Raw genomic sequence first — 13357 nt, forward strand, 5'->3', positions numbered from 1 at the left:
CCTTCGATTTTTCAAAAAGGAGAAATATCTTTTGAATACTTTATGCTGCGTTAATTTTTCATGTTAAGTTGTCGAAGAGTGTCGATATCATGGAGATCACAAGTTTGTTGTAAGAAACAATTCCGTTTTTATTTCTTCCCGCTTAATAGGCAGTTCATATCAGTGACTTAGTGAGTTATGCGAATGTAATTTCACGTAATTATATTCATTGTGTATCATCTGCGTATTCATACTTTGATTGAGGGCTCTATTTTTGCATGAAGATGTAAAGGCTTCACATATTTTTTCAAACGGCATTTTATTGAACTGACTTCGTTCATGTTTCTTAATTTTATATTTGTTAAGATAGAATTTTCACTTAATTTCTGATGTATTAAAATTTTGAAACTTTGGGCAGTTGCTTGTTTACAAAGCAGAGTATTGTATTTTATTATTTTTAGAACTTTATTATCAATTAACCACAGAAGTTGATAAAATTTTTATTCCACATGAATGGCACTACCTGGTGAGGAATTTGAAGAAAAATTAATAACGAGATTCCTTAAGAGGTATCATATTGGATAATGATAATAAATCATAACAAAAAATAAAAATCATAATAAAATTGTAATTAAAATAAAAAAAATAAAGATATATAAAATAATGAAAATAATGGGTTTAAAAAACACGTTAAAAGCAGAAATTACAATCGATAAAAAGTATTCCAGATATATAGGAGTATTCAATTGTTTAGTTCTTAAATTTTAAATTAATTGTATCTTTGACTTAGTACAAATACGATTTGAAAGTTAAGAAAATTCTGTAATTCGATGCACATTATTGTATTCCAGTGCGTTACATTAAAAGTAAAACTGATATTGAAATGTCAAGTTATACATCAATTTACATCCATATATATAAAATCTAACGTACATGGCACAGAAATCGCTGTTATTATTTTATTTCTGAATAGCAATAGTTAAATATAAACAAATCATCATACGAATTTCAGACTCCTTCACTGAATGTTTTCACAGCTGCATTGAATTCAAAATTTCGAGTCGCGAATTAATAGAACTACAAAATATTATAAGAAATGCTCTGGAAAGAGAGAAAATGTCATAAAAGAAGTCAAGAAACAGACTTAAAAAACAAACAGAAAGTTTAATCTAGAGCAAAAATAGATTTAACTGTCGCTAGATGGTTAATATCCTAAGAGCCTACAGATACGCCCACGGAAATTAATGGTAACATTGTTCAAAACAATCATCTCTTAAAATAGTTTTTATACTATTTTAAGATTCAAACAATTATGTTTTTAATTTTATCAATTTTATTTCCGTAGACTTTTCCCCTTATTTTCAGTAATATTTTTAATTTATCTTGATACACTATATGAAACAATGTTTTGAAATTCTATGGTGAAATTCAAACTTATCCATCAAAACATTAAATTGCATGTTTTTTCTAATCATAAACTTCGTAGTGGGATTTTAATTTCCAATAAGCTGATTGATTTAAATATTTTTCAGTCACATCAAACAATAATAAGAAATGTTTTAATGTATTCTATAAATCATTTAACAGCTAGAAAATCAATAATTTGTATGAACAAACCAGTCGCCAAAAGCCTGATAATTAAAATGAAATTCCTGTCAGCAATTTAGAAACAAAGATTTCTCTTGCTTGGAGATGGAAGGGAATTTCACCCTTTGTATCATTTTCATTTCTAATTTTTTTCATAGATTTTAAGAATGAAAGACAATGGAAAAGAATGCAATCATTTATGGTTTTCTTTCAAGTTTGTCTACTTAGATCAAAAGGCAGTCGAAATTTAGGTCGACTATAACATTTCAATTCATTACTTCTTAAAATTGCAACAATTGAAAAAAAAATTCAAAAATAAAATTGTTCGTTGTGATGAAGTATTAATTAATTTAAATTATTCTTCTGATTCTTTAAAAAGAAATTTATGGGGTGAATTAAAATTACAACCCATCTACTCACAGTCTCTTTGATTTGGATGTCCTATTTGCGAAATCGTTTGAGATTTTCACTCTCCTTACAACATATTCCATACAGATTGAATCTTAATCAAAATTATTAAATTCACCTTATTCACAATGCTTGTAACGATATAAAAAAAAGGAAAATAAACAAGCGAAAGGAAAAAAAACCCAGCCTCCCCCTTCTAGTTCTAAATTATTACTCCTATTTTTTTAATTTTTATTACATATAAGAATTCTTGATATGTTCCATCTATACTACTTTTATAAATGCGAAAGTTTGGATGGATGGATGTTTGTTTGTCAATCCCCCCCCCCCCCGAACCGCTGAACAGAATTGGATGAAATTTAGCTGAGAGATAGATTATAGTCTGGAATAGGACATAAGCTACTATTTATTCCGTTTAATTGAGTGGTTAATTGTTTATTAATTAAAAATCAACTTTCCCGCCAAAAATCGCCAAATGAGTAAAGCTTCAGGGTTTGTTTATTTTTTTCCCAAGCCAATGAGATTAGGCTTAACATGATTTTGACTATTATTTCGAACGATTCTGTTTATTTTCTTAGTATTCGATACATTTAAAATCAAACATTGTTAATGAATCGATCTTTCGGATTCATTCTGAAGTACTTTTAAATTAAAATAAAACAGAATAAAGGAAATTAAAATTTTATAATCTATATTGCGTTACCCTAACTGGCGTAGAAAATTCATACATTTGTGTTGCCCCAACTGGCGTTGAAAATTCACGCATGCGCAGGAGTAACAAAAGATAAAGCCATTGATGTTATAAATTCCAATCTATTTCCACGCTTATGAAGTCGTGGGTAAACGCTAGTATGTCATATATAGATATGTCAACAGCATAAAAAACATCTGACATATTTTATTTTATATAGATATGTCATTAATAGTCATCTGTCTTCTTCCGCTACACATTTTCGAGAGAAATTTCAAGAAAATTACTTCACTATATGTTCTCTATGAGAGAGAGAGAAAGACGAGTTCTCTATTATCAACCATCATATAAATTTCTTCATCTTTTATTTCGTATGAAAATTCATGATCCTTGATTATATCATCAATGATCACCTATAGAGCCTCACCAATTCCAAGTTCGAAGAAAATATCATAAACATTACTTCGCTCTGCATTTTCCATGAGGAAAAAAGGTACGACTGAGTCCTCTAACCCAACCACTGTACCGATTTTGCCAACTTTTATTTCGAATGAAGCATTTAGGTATGTCATCAATGACTGCCTATCCCTCCCCAATCACATTTTCTATATAAATCTCAGACTACTTAACTACATATTAGATCACAGTGAGTTTTCCTGCTACAGAAAAACTCGTGCCAATATAACTGAATACAATTACTAAAAAATAAAAAGAGATTGATAAAAAATGATATACATGTTTTAATATCTATAATGCAGATTTCTTATCAAGTTAATTAATGAAATTTCACTCATTTTCATCAATATTTTGGTGATAAATTTTCTTTAAAATTTATCATCTGTCTTAGGGGCGACTATCTGTCAATCATATTTCCGCATGTGTGCAAACGCAAGCAATGAAATTTGATATGCACTCGTGATTACAATTGTAGTTTTATGCCAAATTTTGTTTTCAGTCAGTCGGAAAAAAGCGTCCGAATACAAATTCGATTCTCGGGTACTTGTGTATTAATCGCTCAAAAAAATTCGTCGAAGATCACATGACTGATCCAAGTTTAGTTTAGTTTAGTTATATTAACGTCCAGTTGTAAAGCAACACTAGGGCTATTTTGGGACGGACCTCGTCATTTTGAACCGCGGTCAGAGGACGAGGACGACACCTGAGCTGGCATACCCCTCTCCACACCACACCACAGGGAGGACGTTTGGCATGACGTATTTAACGTGCAACAGACCCCCTTACACGACGGTTCTTCGGTGGAATCGGGTCTCGAACCTGAAACCCTACGGCTTACAAGCCGAGACCTTACCACCCGACTGATCCAACTAAAAACAATTCAGATTAACAGCAAATATCGATATTTTGCAACTAATATCACGCAAGATATATGCGATCTTACTCTAAGAAGGTATAACAACTTAGGGGAGAGGAATAACATCGTAAAAAAATACGATGTGATGAAGTTTTGAGGAGACAACTTCCAGAGGTTGATATTTACACTCCGATATTATGAGTCTGCAACTCTACTCGCAGTCTGTAACTCTATGTAACTTTTTGTCTGTAACTCTATGTAACTCTACTCGTCGTTCTCAGTTCCCCAAAGGTACGGTGACTTCGTGGTAGCGTTTAAATTTCAAGGTCGGTGGGATGAGGCATTGAAACTCGACGCGACGAAGAACCTTTGTAACTACAAGCAGTGCATCAGTACATAAACTAGATACAAGGAAATCGTCATCTGGCTTGTGTGTCTGCAGGATTTTTCTTTTAAATAAGAGAAGATCTAATTACACATACACACTTACTTGGGAATTTCTTATTTATATTTCTTATTTTTACTATTAAAAATTTTAACGTTGCACTTCTGTTTGTTTGCGAAGCAGAAAGTATTTGTTGCATCCAAGCAGGCAAGTAAAAACAATGAGTGATCATCAAAAATGTACGAGAAAAGTAGTGGAAGAGGTATCCAAGAAATTTTCTCGCGTATTTTCTAATAAAGGTATTATCATCCTTTCTTCCGCAAAAAAAACTTGTGAACGTTAATGTAACCCATGAATGCCACGAATGCTCAGATTTTCATATTTAGTCTCCTAAATGAGAGCTTTATGCTTCTTAGTATAGTGAAGAAAACCGAGTACACAATGTGGGCTTTATTTTTAAATGACTGAAACCAAAATGTGGCACATACTTTATATAAAAAAATCACATACCGAATTTCATTGATCCGAGTCTTTGCGTTTTTGAGTTATCATGGTGACATGTATAGACCGATAGACACTCAGTCCATTTACGAATTTTATTTATTTTTATAGTTTAGATGCTAAAACTGTTACCAAATTTTATCCATCTTGCTCATTTTTTTTAGCAGTTATAGGTTTTACCTACCTTCGAGCTGACAGGCAGACCAGCTTCTAGCAAATGGATTTTGTTCTAATTTAAGAGAAATTTAAACATTTGATTTCAAGTTCAAATGCTAAATCTTATCCATCTAGCATAACAAGTTGGCTGCTGTGTCGAGTGACCGCAAAAGTTCTCATTCAGTATAGAATCTGATGCGAGAAGATCACGTCTATATTTAATTTATATGTCCTTGCTTTAAAGTTTGTTCACTGTGTGAATCGCCTGTGATTCACATCTGCTATCTAACTGGATATTCTCTTCTCTACTGCATTTAAGAGATAGCAAAGAAATAAGCATCTTATTAGACAGTTGTCTGAATCACAAGCATGAATCATGACAGCTAGCATGTTAAAGCATTTATCGTATTCACAAATAAGCATGATTCAAGAAATTTATCTCTGGATTCAGGATCTGAAACGAGGAGATTCATGAGAATCCAAGATAAAATTTTTTGACGAATATAATATTGCTTCTTTGTATAATTCGTGTATGACACTAAAGAAGTTATCTACCTTCGTTTTTCTTCTTTTGTCAACAGGATAAAAAAAATAGAATGAAGAATTAATTACAAGGACATTTCATATTCTTATTCAGTACTTCTACTCCTGGCACTATCTATTGAAAATCTAACATTGAGCTTTAGTTTGTTTGTGAGGCTGAAAGCTTTGATTGAATCCATAAATGCAAACAAAAAAGAGTGATCTTCACAAGTAGAGAAATTTCGCTGATACAAAATTTATAGTTATCTCTGGTTTTGAAATAAAATAACAAAAAACAAAAATAGAAAGAAGTTTAGAAATATATTTAAATCAGAATTTTAATAAATAATCAAGTGAAATCAAAAATACTAGAATCCTGAAAGGTTGATTCATGAGAAATAGATTAATCATGAAAAAAACTTTTCGTAAACCTGATTGTGAGCATCTATATATCCGCAAGCACTCAATGTAAATTTTGATTTGAATGTAGACTATGATTATATGAAGAATCAGTGAAGGTAGTGTTGTTTACATGTTTAATAATAATAATGGGCAATATATATATATGTTGGCACTCTGTAGACTGTTGATTTAGGTCCATCAAAATTTGATACAAACATACTTTAGAAGGTAAAGAAATATAGCTTGAAACAATTTTTTGAAATTATAATTTGAGCTTAATTAATTAAAATCTAAACGAAATTTAACCATTTTTTTCACGATAACTAGGAAATAGTTTCTTGCATAAAAATGATTTCTGCACTGTTTTAAAATTTAAAAATAAATGGCATCAATTTAAATCTCGTTCAATTTACAATTGAATTTTTTTTTTGCATAATTTTACCTCTACATTTCATTTGTTGCTAAGAAATTTAAATAAGTTTCATTCTTTCATAAAAGTCTAATCGTGTGATTTTTTTCCAATGTGAAAAACTCATGAAATAACATTCAGATAATTATCGGAGCAGTCTTCCTTGAGGTATCGGAGACGGATGTCCCAGCACCGCAAAAGTCAAAGTAGAGGGTGAATTTTCTGGAGAGCTACTTTTCTGAATGATGTAACGATAAAATAACAATTAAAATCTATCATTATTTTATGCTTAAAAAACTATTTTGTCTAGGGAATCATAAAATCAAATTATACAAAAAAAAAGTTTGGTTGAAAAAAAACATAACCAATATTCCTAGCAAACTAGTTGGTTACCAAAGGCAGCTAGTTTAAAAAATATGCGCATTTTATGCTTAAATTCGTTATATGTTAAAATAAGTCGTAGTGATTGATTTTTAGATACATATTACATTTCAACCATCAAAACCATCCTTTTAGATGTTCAGTTACTATATTTACATATTCTTATGCAAATCTATAAAGGAATTATCTATTTTTTTTTATGGAATAATACAAAATTTGGCTCCTAACTGCAATTTTGATGCAAGGACCATAAACGAAATTTCATCCGTTCAGCATACTGAGCATTTAAGTTTGAACATTCATAAATACATGTAGGGACTACCGAACAATCAAGCTGATGTTGATTTGGTACAAAATTAAATACATACCTGCAAATGATAAATTAGAAAGTATGCTCTAAATTTTCCCCATCTCGAAGTATAATTTTTGAAAAATCAATTTTGCGCTTACAGGGGTGAACATTCTGCTAACAAATTTTTCCCAAATTAAAAAAAAAAAGTCCAAAACGTGACAAGCTACAATTTTGATATTATAAATTTTACTCGATTAACCGATTCTTTTGCATTCTGATAAAAATCCAATTCCAATAGTTTCAAATATTAACCCTTTATTTGCGACGATTCCCATTTCAAGATTTTGGAATTTTACTAATATATATATCTGGCGTCCTGGCATAGGAGTAGCGCGTCTTCCCCGGGACTCTGGGCGTCCCGGGTTCGAGTCCCAACTCGGGCATGGTTGTTGTTCTTCTGTGTTCTATCTGTGAGTTGTGTTCTTCTTTTGTGTTCCTATCTACGAGTTGTGTGAATGTGCCCCCCTGTAAAAAGGGGTTGTGCAAGCGAATGTGAAGCATGAAATAGCTAAGTCGTACTCTTGGCCCTAGTTGGCGCTACTGAAAAAACAAGAGGTGCTCCTCGGCTTAAATCGCTGATAGATAACTGTCAGCGGGCTTGTAAAGTGCTATAAGTCACAACAATATATATATATATATATATATATATATATATATATATATATATATATAATCTTATGTAACCGAGAGTGTGTATTCTGTGCTCCATTTCTTTGCAACACATTTGAAATTCTTCTGTAAATTTACCGAAACGGAATTGTCATATTTGAGTCATTACATTTTTAGTCTGGTTTTTATAATATAATGAAATAAGATATATAAATATGTAATTTAGAGGTTATAGTAAAGATTTGTTACTTACTCAATCTTTTGCTTTTCTTTGAAATGATTTTATTGATCATTTTATAACGATACTCGTTTTTAAAAATATCAAATATTTTGAAAACAAAACCTAATTTGAATATTATTATACTGTTACACAACTTTTTGCGCCTATATATAACTTATCCGGCAAAATTTTCACAAAAAAATAAAAAAAATTGGTAGTTAACTATTTAAAACTGTATTATTCTAATAGTCTTACATATGTTCTGTTCATTGTGTACATGAACCTTTCTAATAGACACCAGTTCCATGACATCATATCACTATTAAAACGTTAATGTTTGGTTCATCTATCTTCTAATTTATCGGAATTGTAACTTCACTTTTTTACTCATTTTGTAAGTCATATACAGGGTGGTCAAAAAAAAAAAATTCCCCTATATATCAAACCCTAGCGGCCTATCCGCTCAACCAATCGAACCAAAATTTCAGACATGGTTGTTTGAAGGTATGCGCTGGAGATTGTGATGATTCTAAACAACACAGGGTTCACAGTTACGGTTACAGTGAGAGAATTTTGAAATTTTCGAATGGCAACACCCACTTTTTCCTTGCGCAAATTGATCAGCGTATTGAAAAACCACAAATGGCGTTGGAACGATTAGCGCGTGACGAAAATTGATGCCGTAAAGCATATGCAAAGAAGAGCATTAGAAAGGACTTATGACAACACAGAGAGGAAAGAGAAAAAAATGTTTATTGGAATGGAAAGTTATAATTACAGGTTTTCAATGTGTTCATCTTCGCAGGTGACAACGCATTGCATTCGGGAGATTGTGGACAGCAATGCCGAATGTAACATGAAAAGAGGAATCTGCATAACTTCACGTGTTATGGCATCTTGCAATTCTGACACAACTCGTGGGCCAGGCGTGTACATCTTAGATTTCAGATAAACCCAGAACCAGAAATCCATAGGAATGAGTCGGGGGATCGCGGCGGCCACGAAACTGCAAAGTTACTAGAGATGACTATCAGCAAAGTGTTGTTACAGCACTGGTCGAACACATAGGGCGACGTGTGGAGGAGCCCCATCTTGCATCCGTACAATGTCCCTAATGACATTTCGTTGCTACAATTTAGGAATAACGAAATTCTGCAACTGTGTCAGAATTACAAGATGCGATAACACGTGAAGTTATGCAGATTCCTCTTTTCATGTTACATTCGGCATTGTTGTCCACAATCTCCCGAATGCAATGCGTTGTCACCTGCGAAGATGAACACATTGAAAACCTGTAATTATAACTTTCCATTCCAATAAACTTTTTTTTCTCTTTCCTCTCTGTGTTGTCATAAGTCCTTTCTAATGCTCTTCTTTGCATATGCTTTACGGCAGCAATTTTCGTCACACGCTAATCGTTCCAACGCCATTTGTGGTTTTTCAATACGCTGATCAATTTGCGCAAGGAAAAAGTGGGTGTTGCCATTCGAAAATTTCAAAATTCTCTCACTGTAACCGTAACTGTGAACCCTGTGTTGTTTAGAATCATCACAATCTCCAGCGCATACCTTCAAACAGCCATGTCTGAAATTTTGGTTCGATTGGTTGAGCGGATAGGCCGCTAGGGTTTGATCTATAGGGGAAGTTTGTTTGTTTTTTGACCACCCTGTATATAGTAAACAGTGTCTTTCTTATTTAGCTTTCAATAATTTAAGAAAAGCAGGCGATTAAATATTCCATGAAGCAATGAAAACGGTTAGAATTTCGGTGCAGCAATGCAATCTATTGTTGGAAATTAGACAAAAAAAAAAAAACATTTAAAAAAAATCCAAAATTCAGAAAAATATTCAAGGACTGTTAAATTAATATCATTAAAAATACATTTTTAAATACTTTTCAGAAAATTATCACTGGAAATTGGCAAAATTTATTTTAATTTTTAATTTATGACAATTTTAAAAAACTTTCAGAGGTACACATTCCGACTCTCCAAATATACTGGCCAAATTTAGTAATTATAGATCAAATATGAGGAATATCAGTACTGACATACACATTTATCTTTATTAATATTAGAGATATACTGATAAAGGGACGATGATCTGAATTAGATTTCTAGTTGTAATAATAAAACTATATGCTTAACTTCTTCCATTTGGCTAGTTATGTTTTTTATCTATAAATTTAAATATTTTTCACTCAGGCAACTAGAAAAACTTTTCAATGAGGACTTTGTCAGAAAGTTTTTAGAAGTTTGCAAATTTGTTGAAAAGATAACGCACCTAATTTTTAAGTATATCTCGTTTTTGAGTTATTTTGTTCCCAAATCGACAGCAAGAAACTCAGAATTTTCTCGCATATTCTGCGAGAAAGTTTTAGGCAAACCACTCCCGATGGCTTCTTTCAAACTTCGCAGACTTTAGGTAAAAAGCAGAAAGCTGCCAATGGCTACGTGTTCAAACTGATCTAATAATACACACTTGGAAGCTTACAATAAAATATTCACTTCTTATTCAGTTGGAAATTAATTATCTACATCAATCTTTATATATTAAGAACACAATAATTCGAAAATTGCTTTTTAGCACTCGTGGGATAGGGAGTAGATTGAAAAGTTTTTGATTTTCCCGTATACTTAGTATAGAGAAAGTATAGCAATCGTCAAGAAATTCGATTTTGAGATTTCTATTTTCCACCTTTAAACCTATCTCAGTTTGAAAAACACATTTTTGGAAAACGTCCGTCGATCTTTTTGTCTGTCTATGACAAATACAACTCAAAAACGATTTAAGCTACACAGCTGAAATTTGGTATATGGTCTTTATACATAATTTGCAGATATCTATCAAATTATGAAAAAAAATCTGTTTCTTCTGTCCGGTTGTTCGAATACAAGTTAACACGATAATTACAAAACGAAGAGAGCTAGACAGATGAAATTCGACATACAAAGTTAATATCTAAAATTTAAACACCTGTCACATTTTGAGACAAATCCAACTATGAGTCGACTGTATTTCGATCTGTACTTTAAGAAATAAATAAACGCTGTGGTTCAAAAATGCAATGACTTACATATAACAAATTTGGTATGGAATTTTGTGATTGTAAGTGCTGCTTTGTATCAAATTTTCATTTCAATCGGTTGAGAAAAATGCGTCTAATACACAAATTCGATTTTTTCATACTATAAACGCATGCCGGGTATTGATCGCCAAATAACTCGTCAAAGATGACCCGATAGATTCAGCAAAATCACTAAATTCATGTCAAGTGTTAATATTTCATAATTATTGTACGCCAGTACTGTGTAAGGCGTTCTTTAGCATAACATGTTTATTAGGGAATATGCGAGAAAGTTTTGGGAAAACCCATCCCGCTGATTTCTTTCAAACTATTCAGACTGTAGGTAAAAAACAGAAAGCTGCCAATGGCTAAGTATTCAAACTGATCTAATAATAACACTTGGAAACATACAATAAAATATTCACTTCTTATTTAGTTGGAAACTAATTATCTCATATCAATCTTTATATATTAAGAACACAATACTCAGACTGTTTCCTTTTCAAGATTTAGAAAACGCAACTCTTTCAAAGGAAACAGAAAAAAAGCGACACAACCAAACTAAGCTGAGAAAGAGCATTCACTCCGAGACAAAAATGTCGCATTGTCATAAATTAACTCTAAGCCAATTTCCTCAACTAACGCGAGGGGCAACTGACAATTCAAATTCCCATAAGCTTTTCGAGTCTGTCAAACAGAGAGGCATCTTTAAATAAATCCATCCGAGGAAATGTATAAAAGCTTTTTAAGAAATGAAGCACACCTTCAGAAACCAGCGCCTCCCCCCCCCCAAGTTATATGAAGTGTTGTGCCAAATGGGGAAAAAAACCTTAAAGGTGCCTTCCTTTAGGACTGCGTCGTCAATATCATCCTCCATTAGTCTATAATCGGATTACCCCAAAATATTTCTCTTTCTCTCGCAGTGTTTCCAAGTAGCAGTGAAATGCCGGGGCTGCACCCCGAGGAACAGTGGTATCGAAGTTCCAAGAATTTCTGGGAATAATTTAAAAGCTCCTTTAGATGTGCATACCTAGAAAGTCCTGGGAATGTCTTGTAAACAAATTCAGATTATAAAAATGGCCTAAGATTAAAATGATATTTAGAAATTTCTAGTTATACGATGAATTCAATAAACAATTTCCATCTGAAATTGGTTTTCAGATTTTATTCCTTCAGAAACTAGCAATACTATAAAATATGTTTACAATGAAAATTGACGTGGGCTTTCTTCTCTTCAATTTTATTTGACGTATTCACAATATGATCATTATTTTTTATTCGAAAGGTAATCCGATGTCGACAATTTAATATGACATTCGGTTCCATTTTCTTGATTCCTATCAAATATTGGTTCGAAATGTTGATGTAGATATACAATTTATTTCTGCTGCAATTCCAATTTATTTCCAAAATTTTATGCAGTGTTGTATCGACTGGAAAAAAGAACTAAAAGGTGCCTCCCTTTTGAATTGCTCCTTTAATATCATCCTCCATTAGTCTATAATCGGATTACCGCAAAAACATGACTCTTTCTCTTGCATTGTTTGTAAGTAGTGGTAAAATGCCGGTTCTGTGTCGCAAGGAAAAATGGCGCTGTGGTTCCAAGAATTTACAGCAACAAATTTAAATTTTACTTCAGATATATGTTCATGGATATTGATTTAAATGTCCCATCAACAAACTTTCATTGCAAAAACGAGAAGAATGGGAAAGAAGAGAATGGATATTGTGGAAAGGTGACTAATTTATGATAAGATTTAATTCTGAGAATTTTGTGAGTTTGGATTTTTTTTAATTTGAATTGCAATGTCTAACACATATAGAACGGATTGTTCATTCAGATATGAATGCTTGTTTTTAGAAGATATTTAAAACAGCAAACATGCTTACATCTTGATTTTTCTCATGTGTTTCCAAAGCCTAATGCTCTTGATGTGTACCTTTGTAATATAAAAAAGAGAAACGAATATATATTTAAAACCACTTCCAGCTGTGCAAAGTAGCAAAAAGATCTACAATTTTGTAGTCAATATACCTCAATCTAGTTTTATTTAATTAACTTGTGTTTTTTGAATCACCGAGTTTGCATACATATTCAATATAAAAATATCTGACAGTGAGAAATTTAAATAGGCACCGCCCTTTTATGAACTCATCCCAGATACTACACAAGCTATGAAAAATAACTTAATTTGATGAAAAAATATTCACAGAAACTATACGTGTTCGATTCAAAGGAACAAATAAAATTAAATTTATTTTACTTTAGAAATATCTTTTTGAGGTTATATAAGCAAAGATTTTACGATTAGTTTATTTGGTAACTGAATAACTAACAAATTCTTTACATTCCACATATTATTGATATTAATTATTT

Source organism: Argiope bruennichi, chromosome 7, assembly GCF_947563725.1.
Source record: "Argiope bruennichi chromosome 7, qqArgBrue1.1, whole genome shotgun sequence".
NCBI lineage: Eukaryota > Metazoa > Arthropoda > Arachnida > Araneae > Araneidae > Argiope > Argiope bruennichi.